Raw genomic sequence first — 16220 nt, 5'->3', positions numbered from 1 at the left:
GACTTAAAATCATCAGTTTTCCACTTCATTCACCTTTTGCCTTTTTTATTTTAAAAAAAAAAAATCGTACATTCGAATATAGGTTGAAAATAGATCCTTTTTCAATAATTGAATTACAATTAGTAAGTTCAATATATGTTGAAAGTAGTACTAATTGTAGTACCTTTGTCATTAAAAAAAAAAAAAAAAATTGAAACAAAGAATAAACCTTATTTGAAAAAAATAATTATAAGCAAATTTTTCCTTACACGAATGGGAGAAAAAGGAAATACTCGGTATTTTTCATTAAATTCTTTTTTGAGGTCAACTATAGCCTTGTGTATAAAAAAAGTCTCGGACCCCTTATAGAGAAACTATATACTCCTATACTACTGATATAAATCTAATTCCAACACCCACCCCCCCTTTTTATTCACCCTTTCTTTTTCAATGTGTTTTGAGGTTAGTTTCCCCAAAATTTATTCGCGCTTAAAAATGTAGAAAATTAAAAGTAGATGGTGTGGACTTTCTGCGGTGGAATGCATTATTGCACTACTGTATCCTTCTGGTGGTATTATAAAACCCTTTAGGCGGTTTCGATTCATTTATTCTTTTTTTTTAATTGGTATTTTTCTCTCCCCCTTAAGATCGAGTTTATTGTATAAAAGATTCAGTCATTTTTGTACCAAGTTTTCATTTTTTTTTTTTTCCTAAACTTCTACATCATGATATTATCAAAAATAATTCTAACACAGAAAATTAAAAGGCATTAAAATAAGCTGCAACGCTTCTTATTTTAATCCAATTTTGCTTATTTTAAGACTAAAATGGATTAAAATAAGCAAAATTGGATTAAAATAAGAAGCGTTGCAGCTTATTTTAATGCCTTTTAATTTTCTGTGTATGCATAAGATGTAGACTAAAATCAGATCACTCAGGCTAATTCCTTTCCTGTTCTAGTGTGTGCTCCTATACTCTGTTCTTGATGCCGAACATTCATTGGAGACCGCAATCTAAGGGGCACAACGACAACCTCGACAACGACGACAGGCAAACTACATCTTAAAGTACTGCTTAATTTATTGGAACACGCCTTGGCTCTTTGGCCGTCTGTTTCCACGGACCAGAATTCAACGACCAATTTGAGCATATATATATATAATCTCAAGACTTTCAAGTTTATACACAATCGATATGTGAATATATCGAAATGAGAGATATTCACAGAAAATTAAAAGGCGTTAAAATAAGCTGCAACGCTTATTATTTTAATCCAATTTTACTTATTTTAATACCAAAATGGATTAAAATAAACAAAATTGTATTAAAATAATAAGCGTTGCAGCTTAATTTAATGCCTTTTAATTTTCTGTGTTGGCACACATTACCAAACATCTCGTTTATAAAATAAAACATTAAGAATATTTTAGAAACAAACTATATATATAATTCTGTCCGATTTTTGATAACATAAAAATTGGATAATTTCTAATCGTATATTACATTAAAAAAGGATATTGTTTGGGGATGATATTGAAGGGGGTGAAGAGCATTGGCTACAACACAATATGGAATGAGTTTGACCGAAAGCTGTGGAATATAGTCGTCGTGAGGATTCAGCCTTGGCGCTGGAAAACGGGCAGCAGAGCGTGTATGGCAGGCGGCGAGAAACTAATGAAATATGGGAAAGCTTTTAGCTTTTAGCCAACGTCTGATATCCGGTGCTGTTGGTATATATATATATATATATATACATATATATATATATATATATATATCCATGCATCCTACTCCGCCTGGGCACGTATACCAGCTTAATTGATGCATCGCTCGTTGCTAATCATGATAAACAATAAATAGACTTATAGAGGGAAAGCCTCTCAACGCCGATAAAAACGCACATATTCCATGACAGGCCTTCAATTTTCCCCCAACTGAAACACCACTCACGGATTTATATTTAATTTTTTTTTTTATCTATAATTCATGATATGAAAAAATATTCCGTTTTTTGATTTTATAAATTTATTTCTCTATTTTTTAATTATTATTTAATTATTCCTAATGAATTTCCGACTATAAAAACGTGGAAACAGAATTCCAAAGGGAAATTATTGGAATTTTCCTGGATATTTCATCGGAATTCCTATATTATTATTATTATAAAAATTCCGACTGAATCTCAAAGATCTCCTTTTGAGGAATCTTTTTAAAATGCATTTTTTTTAAGGGAAGAAATTTTTATATTCTTTTACACTTTTATTATACGGTCCCTTAGTTAAAGAATCGCGAGTCAAGGGGGAAAGGTAAGGAATGGATGTGGGGCCAATTAGAAGATCCTAACCCCTCGACACCCCTAGAACTTTCATCTCTCTTTCTCTCTCTCTCTCTCTATCTTCCTCTTCCCTTCGAACCCGCACACTGGATTTGATTAGTTTAGATTGACGTTCCAATGGCGCCCATAGCTCATCAATGATAAAAAGAAAATTACTATCCACCTTTTTTTTTATTACAATAATAATTATAACTTTTTTCCCTTCAATTTAAATTAATAAAAATCAAAAATTGACAAATTAAACTAAGCTAATCAAACTAATTGATTAGAAAATTCCATTGGTTCGCTGGGAGAAAGGATTTTCGAGAAGATCAGATATCACTCATTTCGGTTTCAAAGGCCAAAGATATACTCTCGTTTCATTAATGATCCTTGCCTTTGATATACATATATGAATAATAAGTAACAAAAAATTCCTTTCGTTAAATTCAAAATACTCGTTTTTCCAATTAAAAATTTTTAAATTTAGAAACACAAAATTATATGTGTTGGAAAAATTGATTATAGTGTTTTTCTATAAATGATTTTCATCTTTTTTTTTCCATTTAGAAAGAGAGAAAAAAAGAGTTAGAGACGAATTTTATCTCCACTGGGAGATACGCCAATGTTGCCCCCATCAGACGGGCGGCTCGTTAGTGACGGATTAGCGATGTACGTGTGCCTCCTCAGCCCTCGATTCCAACCCTGAGAGAGTGTGTATTCAGACCCCAATTCAACGACCAACGTCGACCATCGCCACAACCCCCTCTCTCTCTCCACTTTCGTCGTTCCTCGTCCCGAAGGCAAAAAAAAAAAAAAGAGAGAAGAAAGTGCAAGAATTCGTGCTTCGATATAAAGTCATGCTTTCCCAAGGGATCACTGTGCCAAATTCCAAAGGCTCTTTTTCAATTTAAAAACACTTTCAAATTTATTTCGAAAAGTTTATTTACTTCGTATTCGCTTTTTTTTTGACAAAATAGAATTTCTTCTTTTATTTTAAAGAAAAAGTTTTTTCTTTTTGTAAAATTATATTATATCTAAATCCTATTTTTTTTTTGGATATAAATTTAACCTTATTAAACCAAATTCGAGCCTTGTTTAAACCTTTTTATTTCAAATAATAATAATAAGTGTGTACACGGAAAAAAAGAAAAAGTTATTTTTACTACTTTCATAGTAAAATGGGACCTGTCCGAAGTTTCTGCGCATCTCTGGCAACTTTTACTTAAAAAATAGTAAAATTTACTATTTTTGTAATAATTTTTACTATTTCTGGAGTAAATTTTACTATTTCTGGAGCAAATTTTACTATTTTTGGAGTAAAAGTTGCCATAGATGCGCAGAAACTTCGGACAGATCCCATTTTACTATGAAAGTAGTAAAAATTACTTTTTCATTTTTTTCCGTGTATAAAAAAAGACTTGCCTCAAAAGTTTATAAGGTTATAATATATAATATTTTTCAAATCTAGAATTAAATATTCCGAGTCGATACAATTATAACATTTCTGAGATTCTTCTTTTTTCCTTATTTTTCTTTTGACTGATTTCGTATCCCTTTTCGTATATTTTAACGACTACTTTTCCGGGAGATTCTTGAAAAAAAAAAAGAGAAGAAAAGTTTTTTCTCTGCCTCTCTTAACATTTTGAGGACTAACCTGCCCTCAAAGAATTAGCATGTGAGTAACAAGGAGTCCTACCCGCAGGCTTGAGTAAAGGAACAAGGAAGGGAGAGAGAAAGAGAGAAGGGAAAAGGGTCGTTTCCACAGGGCGTATAATCATCCCCTTGCAACTTCTTTTTCTCTCTCTCTCTTTATCCCTTTTTATCATTTTTCGTTTCTTTCACTTCCAATTAGAAAGTCTCAGCCACGCGACTCTACTCGTTTCCTCATAGTATTTTTTTCTTTCTTTCTAAATTTCGTTTATTTATTGCGACTCGTTTTTGTTATAATAAAAATTTTTTTTTTAATATAACTTTAAAGTTTTAAATTTAAAAGTAAATCTAAAATGAATATCTCGAGAAATAGGTATACAAAATAGATACACAATTGTAGATTCAATGTGGGACCAAATAAGTAGGTTCCATTTAAAAATAATTCTATCAAAATTCTAATTCGAAAAATGAAAATTTTTTGTAAAAGAAAATTCTTGAAAATGGAAAATATTGTTAACAATTGACAGACTGTGAAGACATTGAGATTGAAATGTAAAGCGTAAATAAAATGAACTGACAAATTGAGACTTGACGGAGAGTTATAGAAGGATGGAAGATGATAAAAGCGTGGGTGAGGTGAGAGAGGAAATGAGTAAGAGAGATCGAGAGAGAGAGAGAGACCGGGGGGAGTTTGGGCTTTGCTCACACAAGTCCTAATGAGGACTTCACTCTCCCCCCGAGGGCGACCGATAACGAATCCTCCTACCATCATTCTCCAAACCCCTCACACCAATCACACGCAAATTATAACCATCGACCACCCTTCCACAACCCTTGTTAAATACATGAAATGTTTCTATATATGTGCACATATACATATATATATATATATTTTATTGAAGCTGATATATTTATCAAATTATTATTATAGTTATAATGATTCTTGTATTTCAATTTTTTTATGAAATTTTACACAATTTTGATTTGTATAATGCCAAAAAAAAATTTCTTGGGGAAATTTTAACAAAAATATTCTGGAAAGTGAAAAAATTCTTTATTTGGTCTTCTGTTATATATAAAAGTATTTTATAAAAACACAACTTTATAAATGTTATTTTTTTTGCAATTATATAAATAGAAAAGGCAAATAAAATGTTTCTTTATTAAAATAAAATATCCGCGTATTCATACACACAAATTCAAACGAAAAAGGGACCATTCAACAAATAATAAAAAATTAAAATCTACATATCCAAATATTGAAAAAAGAAATAAATTTTATACGTTAAAAAACAAATGTTGCATCGAAAAAAAGAGGGAGAGTCTAGATTTTCTACTTTTTTTTTTTTTTTTTTGACCTGATCCGTGAGTTTTGATGCAGTTATGACGTTTCCGAATTCAACGAGTGTAGCATTGTTACACTGTGGCTTGGAAAATGAAAGGGGTTGATGAGAATTGTTGGGACGCGGGGCAATTTTAGCAATAGTGTGATAGAGAGAGGTTGGGGGGGGGGGTGCGCGCGGAACAAAAATGTCCTGACTGTTGAAAAACGTGACACACTGGACCGCTCTAGGTAGCCATCCTGGGACAGAGGTTAATTTCCCATATAGAGCCACAATTCTATCAAACCTATTCTTCCAATCGGGACTGGTTAGGCAACTATAATAATTGGTGAGGATCGATCGTTTTGTGAGAACGATAGAAAGAGGAGGAAGAGAAGAGGGGGTTAACACCCTAGAGAGCTAGCTTCGAATCCAATGTGTATATATGTCGTTGGCTGAAGAGTAAAGAGGGTTGTCGATGTGATGATCGAGTGTATAGAGAACGAGAGGGACTGCCATAAAGAGAGGATGAGGGTATTGTGTTAACGCGTGCCCCAAAAAAACCTTGTCAAATATATATACGATAAAACTCGTCACCAGGAGAAATTGACACCGGCTTTCGATTTTTTTTTTTTTCTTTCATTTTTTTCCAATTTTATATATCTTTCCCAATAATTGAAAACTAATTACCCAACAATTCAGAACATTAGTCTTAAACTTAATTTGAGTCTACATTGAATCTATATTATAGATCAAATTTGAACCTATAGATTTGATTTACATTTGAACCTACATTGGACCTAATAGAACCTGTACTGAACATACTTTTGTGGATCAAAGTTTTTATATAATTTTCAACTTATTTGAACGCAGATAGTTATAGATGTTTGAAATTATACAATTTTAATTGCATATTTATTATAAAAACTAAACTCTATAAAATACCCTCCAACTAACTAACCCCCCCTCTATGTCTCATTTAAAATTTTTCAATGCAAATTGAATCGTACAATTATATTTCGAAGTCGTCGAGAGAGAGAGAGAGAGAGAGAGAGAGAGAGAGAGAGAGAGAGAGAGAGAGAGAGAGAGAGAGAGAGAGAGAGAGAGAGAGAGAGAGAGAGAGAGAGAGAGAGAGAGAGAGAGAGGAAGGGGCAAAGAAGGAATTTCCCATTTTAATGGAGATCGTTTGCAACTGTTTAATTGTCCACATCGTCTCATCCTTCCCATTTTCATCATAATCATTGGGGATTGTCGCATTAACAAGAAGCACATCTCATTATAAGTTGACATAACTACACGAACTGTCCCCCAATTAAGCAAGATCGCAACGATATTATTTCACAAAACTTATGAGTTTGTCATGCAAAAAAGAAAGAAATAAAAATGTCGGATAAGTGCGACCGGAAATAGAGATGTTCCGTTAAAAAAAAAAGTATATCAACTATTTATTTTATATCAAACTTTGTTTATTATAATATTAATGAATTCTATTTTTTTCTTTTAATATAGGGATATACATTGAAAAAAAAAAATATTGAATCAAGAAAACCTATGTACTTGACCGTATTTTATATACCAATATTTTCTTGATCCAAAAAATTTTTATTAGTTTGAAGTAAATTTTCTTGGATCAAGAAAATATTATGGTATATATAAAATGCGATCAAGTATACATAGATTTTCTTGATTCAATACTATTTTTTTCAGTGTATTTTTTTGTTAATATCACATAATTATATGCAATACATTGTATAATAAAATGAAACAATTAATGGAAATTAATTACAATGCGAACTGATAACATGAAACTACGTATAATAAGGAGAAAAGGAGTAGACCGAGAGAGATAGGATATTTGAGAGATGCAATGGGGGAAACTACGAGCCGCTTTTAAACTGAAACAAATGCAGAGGAAGTCCTCTATGTGTGTGTGTGTGTGCGGTTGTATCTCATTCGAAATTCAATTAGTCGCCCATTTTCGTCAAACGTGTTCTACAATTTCCCGCCAAAGAGATTTCAATTCCTGGCGCGCATCGCGTGCAAAAAACTATCGCGATAGAAAATGCGCTTTTTCAAAAAACAAAAATTTTAAAGTCACATTTTATGATTAAAAAAAAAACCTGTTAATCACACCACGATAAGAAAAATTTAAAATATAAATTTTGAAACAAAGATAATACCTAATTTTTTATACGCAATTTATTTAATATGGCAAAAATTTGAAATACAAATATTTTTTCCCCTCATTTCACGTCTAAAATAATAAAAAATTATTATTCTAATTAGAGGAAAAAAATTCTATGCTAATATAATAGAATTATCTTTAATTTGCAGTCCATTCAAATAAAAAATAATCATATTGATTTTGAGTAAAATTAATATTAATATTTCACAAGTGTAAGTGTGAGAATAAATTTCGTTGCATAGTGATGATAAAGAACAAAAAGAGGAGATTAAAGTTTGAATTTTAATTAAAACAATAATAAAAAAAAAAATTATATAATAGAACTATTGTTACTATTGTCATTTTAATATTTCAGACAAGTTATATTTAAAAGCCAATAATGTGCTACGAGTCAAACACATTGTGGGTAATAGTAATTATTTAAAATAGGTTATATATTTTTGAGAAAAAGAATTAATTAAAATACAAAATGTTTTTATTAAAAAATGCCTTTCTTTTTGTTTTTTTAATATTTTCTCTTAATTTACTAAACACTCTGGCTGTCGATCACAGTAATACTTTAAGATATTTTAGTCATCGAAATGCCATAGGTAAATATCTTTTATTACGAAATCTATATCTATTATTTGTTATTCTAATTTGGATTTATTTATTATTATTTACCAAAAAAAAAAATTCAAGTTTTTTTTTTAATTAAATGAAAAAAAAATGTATACAATAAGTTATTTTTATCTATTTTTCTTATTTAGATGGATGCATTAAAAGAATTTCAATTAATGACGTTGCATTTGACGGTTATTATGAGTTTAAATGCGCAAGAAGTGGTTATAAATATAGAACATTAATGGAGGCTCTTTGTAAGTATTTGAAAAAAAAAATTTATATATACACCTATATGCATATTCCAAATCAAAATTTAGATATTTAAAAAAAAAAAATATTTAGAAATAATATTGTTTATGTTAAAAACTGCATTTCTAAAATGTTCTCTTTCTTACAGCTGATTGCATCTATTTCTCTAATGGATTCTACTATTGCAACTAAATATGATTAAATATGAATTTTTTGAATTAAATTCAATAGTAAATAATGCATAATTCTTTTTATTTATACACCTATAATATATTTTTTCCTACATAAAAAAATTTATGACTAACTTTCCTTTTTAAAATTTGAGAGTAAATAAATTAATAATAGAAATTTAATATACAAATTAATTATATCATGCCTTTTAAAAATAAAAAGAACTTACCAATATTGATGAGGGAGACCTGCACATATATGGCGATCGCGATTTCAATTAGTACAAGAAAGACAAACAACGAAAACAAATAAACATCCTAAGAAAATTTAATTCGCGATTATAAAAATATCGAATTAACACTCCCGAATCTAATAATTTTTAACTCCGTCACGACACATACCGTTTACCTGCAACAAAAAATAAATTCAATTAATAATTGTCACGCTCCACGAGAGAAAAGGGACAAAAAAGTTTTACCACCAGTCGGTATAATATAGTTTTGTCGGAGGAATTTTTGCGTATTTAATAATCAGTCAACTCTATTCGTTAATAGAACACGGTAAAACAGTTTTAAATAGTCAAAACTTTTCTTTTCAGCAGTAAAGTAAAAAACAGATTTTTAAACCAATCATTATTATGAATTTAATCGGTCTAATATATCTGTTTTATCAGCAGTCGATATAATAGTTTTGACTAAGAATTATCAAACGACTTTTCTCACTTAATCACTACAGTTAATTTTAAAATAAAAAATTTCTAATAATTTATTTCTATAATAATAATGTTTGTATACTTAAGACGTTTCCTTTTTAATTAAACTTTCTTGCCGACACTACACCCAGAGAAAAAATTTATTAGTTTTGAATAAAAACGTATATTTAAATCATTTTTATTTATTTCAAATAAATATTTTATTTAAATTAAATAAATAAATGTTTGTTTGAAATTGTCGTATATGTTTCTTACAAATAAACAATTTTATTAGTACTTTTTAAAAAGGTACATTTGTGGCAAATAAATAATATATTTAATTGAAATAAAAGTTTATTCGAGTTCAACGCAAGCATGCGCAGAATACTGTATACGATATAACTTTAAAGATGTCGGACGTAGTGAAAACGAGGTGACAGATTAACGCGACCAAGCAGTTGTTTGTACAAGGATTGATTATTATTTGATTAAAACAAATACTAATTTTAGGATAATTAAAGAAATGTTTTTATTCGCGAGTGTTTATTAATTAAATCACACTTTCCTTTTATTTTGAGTGCCTTTCTCCCTGTTGTGTCTCAAATGTGAAGCAGAATTCAAATCAACTTATCATTGACACAGAGAAATGGAAATTGTTATGTTTCAACAATATCCACGGAACATACAAAAAAATAACCACGAAATGTAAAAATTTAAGATTTTCAATTTGAATCATAAATTTTAATTATATCAATTCCAGAATATTTGGCTGAATACCAGGCAATTTTGCAATTTGTCCTAAATATAAAATATATTTGTAGCAAATAAAAATTTATTTGTCTCAAATTTAAATATAAAAATTTATTTGAGACAAAGAAAACTTTAGTAGGCTCTGAGACAAATATCCATTTTTATTTAAGTCAAATACATTTTATTTAATTCAAATAAAACATTTCTCTGGGTGTATGATAATAATAAAAACACTAAATTCGCCTTAACCTCTCGCACTCAATCGTACTCAGCCTTAGTCGAATCACTGCATTGTTTTCGCGCATGCGTTAAATCTTTGCAGAAAATATCTGTAGAATTAACAGATTTAAGAACATGTAAAATCTCTAAATCGACGTTAAAGAATTACCAGAATATTTTTTTTCCGTGTAAAGTAAATTAAATCTAAAGAGGACCTATTTTCGACCTACATTAAAACCTCTTTGAACCTTTCTTATGGACCTATGTTGAACCTAACTTTAATCCAATGTATATATGGAAAGAAATTATTAAACAGAATTTGATTTTAAAAATTGTGGAACCGTATGGATATAATAGCAATAATGATTACAGTAATGAAGCAAGTGTATAGTGAAAGAGAGAGAAGCTGCTTTATGAAAAGTAATTCCTCTGTGTTTTATGAACTGATGGCAGCAACACACTAACGACGTCATTACAATTACAAACGCTGAGACGACGACGTCGAGACTTGAAGGGGTCCTATACGTTGCCTTTTAGCTGAGCTACAGACCGCATCATTCTCTCTCTGCGCTTTCGTTTCGGAGGAACAACCCGTATAGCTGAACTACTACCTCATTTCCGGTGCAACTTCGTCGTCGTCCTCATCAGATTGGGAAACGGGAATTTAGGGATTCGTCTGAAAATGGTGGTGAAGCATGGCTCACCGTTATATAGCCAAACGAATCTCATTCTGTACTCGATAGCAATTAGGATTAAACGTGACCAATCGGCTCTCTTCGTCTCTCTTGCGAGATCGATTTCAATTTTTTTTTTTTTTGTTAACCATACACTTTTTTCCAAATCAATCATCAGAGTTCAGAAAAGATGTGTGTAAATTCAAAAAGCAACAAAAATTTAATAATCCATCTTTTTAATAAAAAAAAAAAGTATAGTAAAATAATTTTATATATTTTCGTGTGAATTTATGCGGGAGCAATTCATCATCATCAACGACTAAAGAAAAAAAATGGAAGTAAATGCAATACTCTAATTGTCACATACACATCTCATAAATGTACGATTTCAATTTGGAAAGCACTCGCGCACTCTTTAGAGAGGTGATAATTATCAGTCTCTCTTTCTCCTCGCGTAGGTGTTATAACGAACGAAAGATGAAAGCGATGGTAGTTAAAGTGTAATTGTGCAAAGGAAAGAGAAAGAAAGAGAGATGACGAACCTATTTTCGACCTATATGTTATACCTAATTGACCTACATTGAACTTTAGAAGGTTCAGACCTTTTATCAGACCTATACTTTAAACATATATCTTGAAACTACATTGAAACTATTTTGAGCCTATTAGACCTACTTTGAACCTAAGTAAGACCTATATTGCGCCAGTAAAGGACCTACTTTTTCTAATATATTCAATCATTTTTTAAAACTATCCAAAAATGATATAATTACAATGACGTTAAAAGGGTATTCTTTTTTTTTTTGAAAAAACTGATTCTAAAGTGAGAGCACGTTATAGTGTATATATATTGTGCGGGCGCCTTATTGGACTTGGTTATTAAACTATAAACCTAGCGGATACTCAGCGTGCCTCAATAAATTATAGCAGTGGAGTGGCCAAACGATAGTATATCCTCGGATAGGCATGATACGGCGAAATAGTTGTGTGCATACCTCACTCCCTCTCTCTCTCTATCTATTACCATCATCTCTTTCCTCCGGCCCTCCTCATCCCTATTTTAATGGTGGGTGATAGCCCTACCCTCCACCCTTCTCTGTACTAAATAGTTCCGATTTAACGCCAAAGAGAGGAACCTATATAACTACTCTCAGGGATTAATACCAGATGGAATTCGCACTTAGGATATCCCTAACATTATAACCCACAGTCACGCGGCTAACTTCTGATTTACCGTTTATAATAGCTTCGAACGCGAATTATCCGGAAGTACCTTTCCCTGTTTCCTCTCTCTTCCCTTCTTGCTATATATGTATATAGATCGACTTACTTCCAAAACCAAAAGTACGCTGGACGCGCCAAAACTGTGGCATACCTTCACGAGTACCAAGCCTCTATACAGTATATATATATTGGATAACATCATTGAACAACAATGTTGGCAATCATATTGTATGTGATGTCATTCACTTTGGACAATGGGCTGATGATTGCAAACACCAAGATCATTTCCATAATGCTGATGATATATATATATATATATATATATAACAGTTGAGATATAGTATTTGATTTGATTCATCAATTTTACTTTTTGATTATCAAAAATAGTAATTTATTAAACAAAAAGGGTGAAAATACAATAGAATATTATCTAAAACTTTGCTATAAACAATTTGGATGAAAATTTCTTTTTATCCAGTGGGAAAAGCACAATTGGCTGAATATTGGTCCAATATTGGGAGCACTTTTGCCAATCTTAGACCAGTTATTTTTATCAATATTGGACTAAGTCTGGGAGTGTAGAGACCAATGCCAAGGCTCGAATTTCAATATTGGCCCAATATTCAAAAATACAAAAAATCAGACGTCAGCCAAAATTAAAAAAATTAATTATTAAAACTGAAATATAATAAAAATTTTTGTTATATTTATATATTATATTTTATTCTATATAATAACATTATTATTTCCCTTCGGATCAAGGGTTATATATAAAATCAATGTATTCTTAAGTAAATACATTTTCAAGTAAATGTTTATACTTACAGTTTTTCTTTAATGCAATTTGAATTTCACGCTACCTTAACTTTCCAACTATCCGCCAGATGGCAGAGTTTTTCTCTCTCATAAACAACATTAATCAGTTAGGGTATAAGTATATCCACGATATGTACAGAATCTTTACAATATCTCTTTTATTTAGCTGATAACACAGACCTACAAATTTTAGACCCAGAAATCGGAATAGTCATTTCCCATGTAATTTTTCACGCTGAATCCAAAAATGACAGCGAACCTGCTCTATCACGTCCGAATTTCGAGATATTCTAATCTAAAAGCGTGAAAAAGGCCGTTTTTGGCAACATTCAATCATCTATATAAAATCTCCAAAAAATTTTTTTAAGCGTTGGTTCAAATTTCTAAAGAAAGTACTACTATTTGCCTTTTAAAATTTTCCTGGCCCATTCAAATCCGATTTTTTTTTCACTCAGATACAACCATTTAAATTTTGCGTTACACGACCTGAAAACCCTAAAAAAAGGAAAACTAAGTACTTAAAAATTGAAACTTGTTACTCGGGGGATTTCGAGGTAGCTGATTACGATAACGATGCCAGATTTTCGAAAAAATGGCGGATTCAATACGGCTGCTATCAGAATCGTCATCAAAGATGTAAAATACTCCCAAGTTACGCGATTTTCAAGCGAATCAGTTGAATTTAAAAAAATATCCGCCATATTGAATTCGAAATTTTTAATTTCGAAAATCTGACATTAAAATTGCAATCAGCGACCCCAAAAACCCTCTTAGTAACGAGTTTTAGTTGAAGTTCTTTGCAATTTTATTTTTCCTTTTTTAAAAAGTTTTTAGGTCGTGTAACGTAAAACTCAAATGGCTGTATCTCAGTGAAAAGAAATCGAATCGGAACGGGCCAAGAAAAATTTGAAAGGTGAATAGTAGTACTTTCTTTATAAATTTGAACCAACGCTTAAAAAAATTTTTTGGAGATTTTATATAGATGATTGAATGTTGCCAAAAACGGTCTTTTTCACGCTTTCAGGTTAAAATATTTCAAAATCCTGACGTGATAGACCAATTTCGCTGTCATTTTTGGATTCAGCGCGTGAAAAATTATACATGAAAAATGACTAGTCCGGATTCTGGGTCTGACAAAATCGAAAATTTTGTAGGCCTCTGTAATTGTTAATGTCTAGCATGACTTTAGAAAATTTTTTTCTTTTTCTTCGTTTATTGCGGATTATTTTATATATACCCTTGATACGAAGGGAAATAATAATGTTATTATATATAATAAAATATAATATATAAATATAACAACAAATTTTATTATATTTCAGTTTTAATAATTAATTTTTTTAATTTTTGTCTGACGTCTGATTTTTTGTATTTTTAAATATTGGGCCAATATTGAAATTCGAGCCTTGGCATTGGTCTCTACACTCCCAGACTTGGTGCAATATTGGTAAAAATAACTGGTCCAATATTTAGCCAATATTCAGTCTTGTCAATTTCCCACTGGGTATTTAAGTTTTTAGAAAAAAAAAAAAAAAAAAGGTTGCTTCATTAGACCTGAACCTTTGTCCAGAAGTACACAAGGATTATACTATGAGAGACAAGGACTTTGGAGTAGTTTTGTGAGTGACACTACTTAGGGTTTTGGTTTTGCGTTTGTGGCGAAGTCCCGTATAATGATGCACGCGGTATTGCAAAAGGGGAAAGAGAAGAGAATATATAACATAAACGTGGAGAAACCAAGGGAGAAAATGAATAGAGATGATAGAGAGGCAAAGGGGTTGCAATGAGAGTGAAATAGAGAGGGAAGACTACCTCACTACTTCGTTAATTGGCACTAATTACGTCCTCTAATTATTGTACTCCGCTTCGAAACATTGCCAGACTCTTGGATAGGGAGAATTAAAAGGAAGAGGGCGAGAGAGAGAGAGAGCAAGAAAGACAGAGCACCGCGAGAAAACCGAAGAAACTTGCAGAGCGTTATGAACATATATAACCAACATCGTTACACTGGGAGCAAGACGCATTTGTCGAGAGTTAAAAAAAATTCTTTTGTATCTTGTAAAAGAAAACATTTGCCTACATTACAAAAATATACTATTTTCTCTAGGGTTCAAAAAGACTACTTTACTCCCTAAAATTAAAAAGTAACCAACTCCCTATGGTTCAAAAGACTTCTTAGGGTTCGAAAATACTACATTTCACATTGGGATCAAAGAATCTACTTTACTCCCTGGGTTTCAAAGAGTTGAAGAACGTCATTTTACCGCACTTAAAAACTATAAACACTATGAATCTAGTAAAAAAATGATTAATCTAAAACAGGAGAGCTCTTTTTGTAATAAAAATAAGATTTTTTAAATGAATTATACAATTTGTGGTATAATCTCCAATTGATTGAAATTTCGAGTATTTTATATAATATATATATATATATATATATATATATATATAAGCGAGTAATGCGAATAATTTTAATGAAACAATTTGGATCCGACAGTGCATTAACAGTACGTTTGTGCCGTCTGTTCGGTGCCACAGAGGCGCGCAACTATATTTGCTTCTAACCCATTAGATAACAACCCTATATCCTGTCTCATCGATTTCCTTTCTATCATTGCATCCGCAAAAATTTCCAATTTAATATATTATATGTGAAATTATAATTAGGACAAATTTAACTAATTTTTTTTTGTCTAGACGGATTTTTATATAATTTTTTTCATTTTAATATAAAAAGTGTATTTAAATATACTATATTATATATGTATAATTTGGTAAAATTATAACAACGCAAAATGAATCTCGAAGAGTCTCTAATGGCTATTTACTGTGAGTGCAGAGAGAGAGAGAGAGAGAGAGAGAGAGAGAGAGAGAGAGAGAGAGAGAGAGAGTCCAGTAGCAAATTACGAAAAATAAGTACGAAAAGCTTTGCCAAGCTTTCAGCACACAATAAAATCGTATAAATTATTTTAATAGTCGACCGCTATTACCCTTCGTATACATATACACATATATAGACGTTAAACATGTTCATCAGTTGTTCAACGTACTTACATTCAAAACACACACACATACTAGATGGACTTAATTTCGGTGTTCCTGAATAGGTCCACTTAGTTGCTCATGTGGACCATCCAACGAATTCGTTATACGCATTTACCATATATATATATATAAAAGTGAGATATTTTTTTAACATACAAAAAAAAGCTTTTTTTTTTACTTCTTTCGCGTTTTTCTGGCCAATTGCCAAAGTGTATATCCCAGGGATAAAGAGGAAGCGAAAAGCTAAATTAAAAATTGTTACTCCAGACTGTTTCCACATTTTTCGTCGTCGTCGTCATCATTGTCGTAATTCGTTAAATTATCA

General features: G+C 30.9%; 1 long non-coding RNA gene across 3 annotated transcripts in view; it reads right to left on the bottom strand.

Annotated features, from left to right (window-relative positions):
* Positions 1 to 16220, bottom strand: part of LOC127289731 (uncharacterized) — a 160623-nt gene that overhangs the window by 95442 nt on the left and 48961 nt on the right. For all 3 annotated transcript variants that reach the window (XR_007844212.1, XR_007844210.1, XR_007844211.1), the window contains exon 4: positions 8706 to 8884. This is a non-coding gene — a long non-coding RNA (uncharacterized LOC127289731). The remainder of the gene's footprint in view (positions 1 to 8705; positions 8885 to 16220) is intronic.

Source organism: Leptopilina boulardi, unplaced genomic scaffold (assembly GCF_019393585.1).
Source record: "Leptopilina boulardi isolate dan_hultmark-lab unplaced genomic scaffold, ZJU_Lbou_2.1 LbouV2_5, whole genome shotgun sequence".
NCBI classification, from domain to species: domain Eukaryota; kingdom Metazoa; phylum Arthropoda; class Insecta; order Hymenoptera; family Figitidae; genus Leptopilina; species Leptopilina boulardi.
This window is presented reverse-complemented; position numbering and strand designations above follow the sequence as displayed.